This window comes from Fringilla coelebs (assembly GCF_963513975.1).
Source record: "Fringilla coelebs genome assembly, chromosome: 6".
NCBI classification, from domain to species: domain Eukaryota; kingdom Metazoa; phylum Chordata; class Aves; order Passeriformes; family Fringillidae; genus Fringilla; species Fringilla coelebs.
In genome coordinates this window covers 24,530,912-24,542,924 of record NC_140034.1, presented here as the reverse complement: position 1 = coordinate 24,542,924, position 12,013 = coordinate 24,530,912, and the positions used below count along the sequence as shown (strand labels likewise).

The 12,013-nt window shown below is 36.4% G+C and overlaps 1 protein-coding gene across 1 annotated transcript in view; it reads right to left on the bottom strand.

Annotated features, from left to right (window-relative positions):
• SLC25A21 (solute carrier family 25 member 21) overlaps window positions 1-12,013 on the bottom strand; it is a 233,941-nt gene that overhangs the window by 187,082 nt on the left and 34,846 nt on the right. The window lies entirely within an intron of this gene.

Here is a 12,013-nt window from a genome sequence, read left to right as displayed (position 1 = left end):
ACATCACAAGACTATCTATAGCTGAAGACAGCTGTGAATCCCAACTTACCAAAAAAAATAAAAGTGAATGCTTTATTTTACCTTTTAGGCAAAGAGAGCTTATAACTGCTACTTCCTCTAGTGATTTTTTCCTCTTTCATTATTCCATTTAAAATCCTTTAAGTAATTGACTGCAAAAGAAAGTAGAAAATATTTCCCACATATTAGTACTACCATACCTGAATGTAATCCAATATAGCCTAACTAGTATTAATTGTAACAGACTGCTGTCTGCTAAATAATGTCTTAAAACCTCTTGCTCTTTATATTTTAACATCTAGATTTTGAGGTCCAGTTACGAGTGTTTACCATAGAAAACTTGGTCAAGCTGGTGTTTGACCTTTGACAGGAAGCTGCCCTCAATCCAGCTAGTCCCAACAAACTAGGCCCAAGACAATAAGCTGCTTTATAGCTATTAGGTAGGCCAGTGTGTTTCTCCAGGAAGACCTCAAGCTGAAAAGCCAACACACTTGACAACCACAGCCAAGGTACCAAGGGCCCAAGCACTAGACATTGCAAAACAAATGGAAAAGCACACATGGCTACATCTGGAATCCTAATGGGCCACCAATGGTTCCCAGCTAAAGGAAGAATTACCAATGTTATTTTATCATCCCTTGTGCTAACTTAGCTGTTTATGTACAGCAATAAATGATTTTTTAAAAACATATTTGGGTCATTATGTCATATACCACCAGCAAGTACGATTGTTTTATTGTGCTTGGAGTCAAAATACACTGCTATACCCAGATGTGAGGGAAGTTCAAAACCTCTAGTCCTTCTGTATTCATTCCTGTTGGACAAATGGATTAAGTTTTTAAAAGGGAAACTGAGAATTTTTATGGCCTGTACTCCCATCTCACTAGTAAAATTCGCACTGATATTTTCCTATAGAAGTTTGCCCTGCCAATGATAACATTAAATATTACCTTAGTAAGTAACCCAAAATTTCAACCAACAGGAAATGCCACACATTTTATTGTCAAAACATCCCCATTCTTTTCTTCCAAAGCCACAAGATGTTATAAAAAAGAAATAATTCCTATTTTTTTTTTTACCTGAGTCCCTACTGAAATTCAAGGCAAAGTAATCATTGTGCTGTGGAATGAATCTAAAATGGATAAATATTTATTAACAGACTTAATAAAGGAGGACTCTGCAGTTATGGCCCTGAATTTATATGTGCAAACCCAAGCTTTTCCAAAATCTACAATCAGAATATTGTGTTTCCATGTAATGAAACATGGGATTTGTGTAAAGACTCTTGCACAGTATTTCTAACCCTAGCACTATGGCATTTAAACTTTGAGATCAAAGCAGAAAAAAAAAGTCAGATACTCCAGCATTTACTGCTTTAGAAAAATAGCAACAACTTAGTAAGCAAGAAGCAAAAAGTATATTATTTTTACAAGACATTATAACAACTTAAATTTTGGGTTACACCTGTTTTGGCAATACTATTCTAAAACTGACTGCATCCCAACAGTTTAAATCAACATTTATCAGCAAAATATTTCTCAACTTTCTGCTCCACAAGACATTGACAGAATTTAAAAAGAAGTGCAATTTAGGAAGTGACAAATGAATGCAATTTCAGTAAATGCAACTCTAATTTCAGTCAAAATAAATAAAAAATTCAAAGAAATCACGTTTTCTTCCCCTTCCATTTGCATTCCCTTTTTTCCTACTTCACTTTCACTCCTTCTTTTGGGGGGTGGGGCGGGGGGGCGGGGGAGGGAAGGGGAGATGTCCAGGGTGAGGCGTTGGGGGAGTGGTAGGTCTCTGTTAAGAAAGCCATTTCTCACAGAAGAAAAAGAAATCTACAACTAAATCCACAACAGAATACAGTTTCCCATTATCTGCATTTTTTGGTATCGTTTAGCACCAAGGTGCAGCTGAACAGAGCTGTAGTTTCTTTAATCTTGCAAGGAAGGTTTATCACAGGTTAAACTACAACCGTGCCAAGCCTTTCACAGGGAGTGCAGGGCAAACCCTGTGGGGAAGACTGCTGACAGGCAAATGATCCAATTGGACAGATCACACTGATAAACACCTGCATGTCCCAGACATGCAATGCTTATGATGATGATGATGATGATGATGCACTGAGTAACATTCTCAAATACATTATATTGAATCAAGATGGACAAACTGGTCAATAATCTATAGACGGCTTCCCTTAAGTGAGCTGGGAAAAGATAGCTCAGAAGATTTTAGGGATTCTTCTATCAAATGACTGAAATTACTCCCACACACAATGACTAAAGAAATAGCAAATAGGAAATCTATTGGCAGCAACATCAATACTAAGAGTTGCTTCTTTTCAAAATAGTTTTGGTGGCTTTGTTTTTCTTTTAATATTACACTACTGGTAACCCTTATTTGCCATGGAAACACAGATGTGAATTTGATACCCTATAACAGTGTTTTTAAAGCTGACAGCAGAGTGCAGAATGCAAAATCTCCTTGCTTCTGCTGGTTAAAAGCAAGATTAAATAAACAGCTAAGTGTTTCCTCTGATTTCCAGGAACAGCAGAGATACATTAGGTCTGAAGAAAAATAAAATACATCCCAGCAACTGATGTCTAGAAAGTTGCTTCAGAAGTTTCTGTTCCGCTTCCAAAAGCTACACTAAATAGAGAAACAAAACACTTAAAAATTCCATTCTTGCACTGCTATAAAATTCCACATCTCTGTATGATGTAGTGTGCTGGTTTTATGTTTAACTTTGGGATGAGAGTATACATGTGTATATATATCTATATTTTATATATATATATGTTAGCACATACATACATACATACATACATACATACATACATATATGTGTGTGTGTGTATATATATAAAAAGAAATAAAACATACCTAACAATTTAAAATTAATCAGAACACCTTTTTCTTGCTGCCTTTCCAGATGTTTTTTTACTTAATGAAAAAAACAGAGCAAGGATTAGAGAACAGTTTCAGAGAAACACAGAACACATTGACAAATACTGAGAAGATAAATACATGCTTTCATAATCACAGAATGAAATACAAGATACCTTACATATGCCAATTACTCCTTCATGTTACCATTAGGAAAACTTGATACTTGGCAAAAATAGATTTAAAATATATTTAAATCCCACGTGACCTTATAACAGCAGAAGTGAAAGGAAAGGAAAACAAAAAAAGATCCTAATTTTGTGCTTCCTCTGCATATTAGTTAATTTTTCTTTTCTCCTTTTTTTTTCAATCTCTCCATCCATATTCTCCTCCTCTTCTTTCCATGGGAAGAGATATTAAATGATCTATTAATCACAGTGTTTGTCACATTCACCTGTGCAAGACTATTCATCTTAAGCAAAATTTTTTACATTGAAACAAGTTTTGAATAACACAGGTTTTTACAACTATATCATAAAACAATGAAAAAAATTGATTTACAAAATTCTTATTGATGAGTTTTGTTCTTGTCACAACAGTGTTTATATTTTCATATATGGAAACTAATTCTAAAAGCATAATTTACATACCCCTTTCAAAAACTGGTATTTATTTCAAAAACTTTGCTGGTATTTATTGGCAGTCTCCATTATGAATTTTAGATGTATTTAACAGCAATGATGAGTAATTTCTACAGTTTCTTACTTCACTCTCACAAATCAATTAGAATACATCAGCTTTTACTTTTGTTGGTCTGGAATTTTTTCACAATAACTATATTTTATTGTGGAAAAAATGCGTTTTCCCTCTAGCGACTATTTGGCAAATATGTGTTGAGCATTTCTACCATTAATTAAAGTGGCTAATATTTGTTTACTTCTCTATGTCCTGATATCTGCAACAATTTTAAAAAGAATGTACTCAGCTGGCAAGGGGCCTATTTAACAGCTTTATACAGGATACCAAGGTATTTTGCTTATTTTGGGTGCATCACAAAAATGGTGACCTCTTCAAAGGGTCTTTTTGAAGAGGTGGGGTCAACAGTTTTCAGAAGGTAATTATTTAAAAATACACTCCCTATTAGACAACAAGAAATACTGTAAACCAGCGCATAGGTACACTTTTAAAAGCAAGGAGATGTTCACAAATGGTTATGAAATACTTCCACATGTGATCATATTTTCACAATAATGGTGACTATCAAATGTTATATTGCACATTAATTTTTATTGTTGAATAAGATAATAGAGCCAAGAATACAGCAGACTGTAAAGCACAGCCTGTTGCAGCTTATTTCCCGGCCAGCTCTTCATACCACAGATGTCGGGCAGCTATCCCAAACCATTCCACATATTTACTGGTGCTCTAATTTTTCCATATTAGAAGTCTCGTGTTTAGCTGTTCTCCTCAGTAGCATTAACCAAGCAGTTCATAAAATCTGTTTTTAAATGCAGCTTCAAATATCAAACTGCTTTGTAAAGCCACTTGTTTCATGTTCCCCTTAAGACCACAATCTGCCATTAACAGAGACTAAATAGCCTGTGACTCAGGCAGGGAAAGTTGTTCAAAAGCCAATTAACATCTTGTTTCAGAGGGTACTTTTGAAACAAAGGTCTAATGCCAAGTTTAAATACATGTCTATAATTAACAGTATAGAGCCATCAGAACTTAAACACAAGCACTGCCGATACAATGTCCTGCTAAAATTAAATTTTAGCCTTTCACAGGCTGAATAGTCATAAACCTTTTAGGCACAATTAATAATGGAGATCAATATAATTTCAACACAAAGTAACCATAGGCCAGACCATCCAGCAACTGAAGACTTTTCAAGTTCACAGCAGCCCAACACTATTCCTACTAACATCAGCAGGCACACAGGCTAAATTTGCACGTGACCTGAAATTCACTGCCTTCCAACAGAGTTTTATAAATAAAACTATCCAGGTCTAAAGTTGAAAATCTTACTGAAGGCAAAAGTATCCAAAATACAAAGGTTTGTAGAGTACTAAATTTTGCCAGGGGTACAGCTGACTGTTGTCCAGGGGTTTTTTAACATAGACCATGGTATTTTTTAAAGGCAGAGAGTAATTAATTGGCTAGTAGAAAGGCAGGAAATTTTTCTTTGGCAGGTTGATTTCTTTTTGTGTTTTGTTTTGTTTCTTCTTCTTTTTTTTTTTTTTTCAGTTTTAAATTAGCAGATGTTTGAAGCTGTTCCAAGGTTTGGAATGTGGAAGAAATCCCAGTGGAGATAGATTAGTGGCAGAAAGCAGGTGAGGTGGTCAAAGGTGGAAGTAAATACAATTTATCAGATGAATCTGCAGTTTGTCATATTGGTATCACCATTGCACATGCGGCATATATAAAAGCTTTGGCAACTAAGAATGAGCATTGTTCCTCTAGCCAATGTAGTTAGAGAGAAAATGCATAGCAACGCAGAGATGTGGTACAAATAAATGGTCAAAGAAATCCTAGATTTTACAAAAAATCTACAGCATGTGTAGAAAGGATATAGGCAGGAATTCTACTAAATTAAACCCCCAAAGCCACAAACTGCAAAAAACCCCCAAATGAACACAGACACACACACACTCCTTACCCCTCATTCTCCCTTTCCCCCTTTCTCCCCGCATCCCAAAAAAAAGGGTCCTCAATAACTGGGAAACTAAACTAGGCAAATGTCAGCTCTCAGACTAAGCATGAGTCATAATATGACCCATTTGTCTGGTCAAATAGTTCAGATATGATTCTATGACTCCTCCCAAGTTCTCAGTTCTTACATCACAGGTTTTTCAGGTAAAGCTTTCTACCACTTCTGACTGGAAAACACCATCCTACTCTGCTGAAAGATTTGTCGTTATCTCAGTTATATTCTCCTTTGTGACACCCTATACTACAGCAAAGAAATATCTTCATGCAAAAAGTCATCTCCTATCTTTAGTACAAAATACTGCATATCTACTCAGCAAACAATCAGAAATGTATCCTTTTTTTAGTCTCACAAGATAACCACAACAACGTCAATGGAATTGCCTGTATCTTTAATATGCTCAATGTCCGCAGACAACAAGCTGGAAAGATGAATAAAATCAGGGGACTCGACTTGGTCATTAAATTAGCTACCTGAGAACGCTGGGTTTATTTATGTACCAGCGTCATTTGCCTGCAGCAACAAAACTGAACACACATAGCATTGTTATCTTCTGTTATCTTTGGTTATAAACCACCAAAGACCCCTGAAGAACTCCCAGACTCATTTCTGGGGCCTTCCACCAGAGGACTGCACATGATCCACTGTGTCACAACAGATCCACGGTGTGTTGTTTCAGACAAGGTAAAACTCACTCCCATGGGAGCTACCGGGCTGTTTGCACCTATCCAAAGCATGTATTAATCCATTGACCTTTGTGTTTTGTGGGCTTTCCCCACCCCTGATAGATCCAGACTGTGACCATCACCCAACGGACATCAGAATTGCAACAATTCAGTCTGGTTGCTGAATCCACGAGTGGAAATATCTTTCTACTCTTATCCATCTTCTTTCTCTTTCTTTCTTTCTTCTCCTAACTTCTTCTCAAAATACATTGTAAACCAGACTGAAAAATTTCAGTCAATACTTCTTTAGCAAGTGCCTTGTTGTATCTGGATAGGTCAAAGTTGGCTAAGTTCATGTTTTCTAAATGCCTTACTTTGTCTGGATGGTTTAAAGCTTGCTAAGTTAAAGTTTGTGAAGTGCCTTATTTTTTCTGGATGTTGTTTCATAATTTACCAAGTACCTTATTATACTTTAATGTTCTAAAGTTTGCAAGTAAAAGCTTGTTATTGAACTTCCTAAAAATTTTGTTGTTTCTTCCATGCACCTCTCAGTGTGAAAAAAACAACCTTCCCCTAAACCTGCCAAGCAGACTGGAGCAAACCCAGGGACCATTCTTTTGTGTGCTACTTTGAAGCGTTTCTTTTTAACACAGATGACCTACCTAGATGACAGTGTGCACTCCTGGGTTCTCTGTAATTTTTCATTCATGGCTCAAGATGATTAATTTACCCTTCTGCTCAACACTGGTGAGATCCCACATCAAATCCTGTGTTCAATTCTGGGCTCCTCACTACAAGAAGGACATCTGGAGCATGTCCAGAGAAGGGCAATGAAGCTGGTGGAGGGTCTGGAGCACAAGGCTTATGAGGAATGGCTGAGGGAGCTGGGGTTGGAGAAAAGGAGGCTCAGGGGAAACCTTATCACTCTCTACAGCTATCAGAAAGGAGGGGGTAGGGGGAGGGAGGATGGTCTCCCAAGTAACAAGCATGAGGACAAGAAGAGATATCCTCAAGCTGCACCAAGGGAGGTTTAGATTAAAGATTAGGAAATTTTTTCACCTAAAGGGTGGTCAAGGGGGGGAGCAGGTTGCCCAGGAAAGTAGTCACCACCCATGCAAGTTCTCTTCAATAAACAAAAAAAAAGGTCAAAAGTCCTGTTAACAGTCCAGCTGTGACTTATGTCCATTTCCTTCACTGATCACTGCAATGTACCCAAATTTGCCTTTTTTGAGAAAGAAGTAAGGCACATACTTCAAAACAAACTCTTTTATTTTGGACACATATTTCTCCTCACATGTCCATCACTTTGCTTGTCCTGCTGTCCATTAAGACTTGCATGTCTCAAAAATTTCCACTTTCCATCTTCCTTAAATAATACTCTTCTAGCAGCCTAAACAGAGTGTGCCAAAACAGCAGACTGTCACTACAACAAAACCCCTTTCTATCACATCTAGAAACACTTTGTAAACTTATGGCAAGACAGGACACATCAATATAATATTCAAGCTTGAAAAACATAAAATATGTCCCGAAGGAATGGTGACAAAATACAGAAAGCAATGATGTTCTAAGCCAGAAGCAGTATTTCATCTTTCCCTGTTAAGAGTCAAAGAAAGAACATGGATAGTTACTATATATTCTTAATTGATTTACCCTATCATTTGATGAGGACCTGATTTTTGGTAATGAAAAATGCATCGCAGTGTCTACATGCAGTTCACACTTCTAGCAGAGCCCTTTCAAAAATCACAACAGAGCCTTCTGTAAGGGAAGCTTTTCAGAGATGTGCTTCAAGGCAAGAGCTGAAAGTAATATGATACATGGAAGGGTAATGCCAGAACAGTCCAGAATGACAGGTAAATGCTTTCAGGGAAAGTGGCAAGCAGCAGGTCTAGTTGCAGAGAAAAAATGAATGCATCACATTGTTTTATATTGTGGCCTGCTAAAGGATCTGGTGCAGCGTGAAAAAACATGATGCCAAAAGGAAATTCTGCATGTCCTCTATAAACCTGTATATGTGACATCTTTGCTTATTACATTTTCCATGCAAACATTAATATATCTGATACATAGTATAGACATCTACTATAGTGTACTAAAAAAAGTAACATTTTCTACTGTGGCCTGCTTCTGCAAGCAAAGAGTAGAGAATCTGGGCTGATTACAGTGACCCCTCCGCTTCAAGAAGCCTATCTCCTGAATACAGCAGCAATGCTCTTAGCCACAAATACTTCAGCAACTTTATTAAAATGAACTATTGCGCAATAACTATATAACTATACTCCATCCTGTAAAACCATTGATAACCATGGATTCACATTTTTTTGAAAAATAAAGGTGAGAATTGGACTCAACAAATGAGAAAAACGTGGTTCACATGTAAGTGAATTCTGAGCTTCTTTTCTGAAAAAAAGGGTAAATAATGCAATGAACTAATTCAAGAAAATAGAGGCAAAGAATGCTAATAGAATTTATTCATTAAAAATTACAAAACACTTTTAGAACTTTTCCACTTTCAAAAATTAATTTAAACTACAATGATAGAGATTTTCCTAGTAGTATGTGGCTTCCATAAATATTTTGAGTACTCTTCTTTTCCTCTCAAACTTTTTTAATCAGTATGGTTATAAAACCAAAATTTAGTTTCTCAGAAGGCCAAATTAAAACCTTTTTATGGCTGAAAGTTGGCATATGTGATACAAGCTGTGCTTCGTTCAACTTCTCAGCCAGTTTGGGAACTTGTACTATTTTCATCATTCATCTACAGACTACAGTAAAAAATAGAAACAAACAACCCAAAAGTCATAACCCCACCTACCCCTCCTCCTGCTCCCGAAATCCCGAAATCCCCAATAAAACCAACAACCAAAAAAATATCTCCAAAAAACCCAACAAAACAAATTCAGGGTTCGTAGTGCCAAATAGTCTACAAACATAAGGAAGAGATGGAGCAAAGGAATTTACAATTCTATTAAATGAAAGTGACTTCCCATGGTTTGCCCTACCTGAAATGTCAGTTAGGTTGTTTTACCACAGAGGTCAACAGAAACAGAAATAAGTCAGTAATGGAGTGCAGGAGATGCTTTGATTGAAAGGTCCTGCTGCTGCATGCAGGTTGGTGAATAGCTGACTTAAGAGTACATATTTGAATTAACAAAAAATTCAAGGAAGTAAAATGCAGTTTGCACACAGAACATAATTGCCCTGAGATGCAGACTTCAGACTTGTATAAGTTCTAAGAATACTGATGGGACAATTATATGAATTGAAAGCAAAGCAAATATAAATTTTCCCTTTCTTGGTGTTCCCTGCACTGCATTCTCACTGACTCAGCAATACACAGCCTCACGCATGAAGCAATACTGATAGCAGTCAATAGTCACTGATCTGTGAGCTGTTTAATAGAACCAGGACTACATAAACTCCAAACTGATTTAGGTCCAAGACAGCTTTGGTCCAGACAGAGCCTTAATCCAGGCAAGACACATCACTTCAGACCTCTGTCTCATCTCTAGGCCAAGCTTTATTTCCACTGTCGTGGTCACCAAAATTTTCTTCCATTATTCCATTGAGCTGTTAGTGTATATTCTTATGGCTTCATTTACCTGTTTTCTGTGATAAAAATGTAGTATTGCCCTCAAAAAAACAGAGGAGTTTTAAAAAGAAGGCAATACATAGAGAAAACATTATTCAAAGTGTGGGTTCATATAAGGAAGTTCCTCTGAACTAACACAGATGTCTGTGAACCAACTAAGCAGACTCACTTTGCAGTCAGAAGAAACAAGCACTGTTTTGCATGGTTTGACTTACCCTAAGGAAGGCTGCTAAAGCGGGTCAGATGACAGGTATCTTACTGAGCCATGATTACACCTAAGGACTCCTAAGGGCTGTTGAGAGAGTCCAGAACTACTAACACAAATATGGCCATCTGAAATAACCTGAGAGGTATTTGTTTGTGTGCTGCATATGCTATTTGCATCTGTATATATGATCTTGGAATGCCACGTGTCTGCTTCCTCCTCTGTCATCCAGGAATGCAATGGAATTGACAGGCATGGAAATTTTGCAAAGGTTAAAATTGTTTCATTTCATTCAGTATATTCAAATCTCAGAGCCAAAAATCTGTAAAAAAACATGATTACAGTTTCTGACACTGTAGTCTAATCAAGCAGATTAATAAAGATGTTGAACTCAATGTATTTCTCACATAATCAACACTCAAAACCAGTACTTGCTGCAATTTTTGTACCCGCCTGCTCACCACAAAACTTGCACTGGAATTGCGAAAATCATCTAAAATTTCTTCTCTTCCCCTCTTAGGCTCAGGAACTTAGAGCTGTAAAATGGAAATCCGCTTGGTGCGAAGTGTGATAACTGATAACAGAGCATGACAAATATCAGGACTGCTTAATTCTTTTGCCATTCTCAACATCCAGTCTTCTCAGGACTCACTAACTGAGGGATGACGATTTTGTCACGTAGGACTGTTTTTAAAATTAAGACTGGCTACTAATTGCATGTAATTCAATTAAGTCTCCCTTTAATCCTCATGTTGTTTTGATACACATATCCCCCAAACAGAATATTGCTACTTGGAAACACTTGTTTTTATCTATGTGGCAAATCTTCTGCAAGTCCGTTATTCAGTGGTCTCCTCTTAATAAAATCCCATAAAAGATTTAATGCACAATATCTTCAATTAGTACCTCTACAATCACAAATATAGATTGATTTATTTGCTTATTAAAGGCTATGAACATTTATGGTAAGTAAACAATGAGCCAGACACCCAAAACAACAGTTTCACTGACTTAGTTAAGTGTTTTAGGACCATTTCTTGATTTAAAACTACTTCTTACAGCAACAAAAGAAAATCATATTCTTTTGAAGAACTTGCAAAAGATTACTCTAATTTTTGCATTCTGTAAACAGGCAATATTTAATCTGTTTAAAATTAAACTCTGAAGATCAATCAGATAGGCTTTTGAAGGGCTCAGACACAGCAAGGAGTTTAGCGTTGTATTTGCAAGACAAACAGCTAGTTGTTTAGCCACACAGATATCATTTAGCCCATAACTTAAACAAGCACTGATAAAATTTTTTTATGAAAAGATGCTATCAGCAAAACAAACACAGTATTTCATACTACTTCAAAGCTTATTTATAATGTGTTTAGAAATATTCAGTGGAAACAGGAAAATAATGTCTTGATTTTCTAAACTTTAGAACATCTGCTTTTACTTACTTGAAGCATTGTAAAGTTCTCCAGATTTCAAATGGGTAGCTTTTCTTTTGTCTGGTCTCAAATTTTAAAATGTTCACATTATTTTTTTTACCTCACACAATTTTCTATTTTTCACTTAAGAAAATTCAGTCATATTAACATCTCTGCAGCCTTTTAACAGTGGCAAATAATAGAATAACTTAACATTTTGAGGAAGCACATTAGAAGCCTGTTAGAAATTACCCTTCTTTAGAAGACTTGAATTCCCATATCTTTATAATTTCCCAATATACATATGCAACTAACTCTTCTTAACCAGATATAATGCTGTTTATTTATACTACTGTCTCACAGCCAGGAATAAACTGCAGAAAGCACTATTTGCAATACATACAGTTCTTTTCAATGGCTTGGCTTGTGGGAGTGACTAGAACCTGCAACAAGCAAATGGCTTCTCCCCTGTGAATCCTTTCCCAGAGACAGGAAAAGGGTTAATCTAGCCAATAA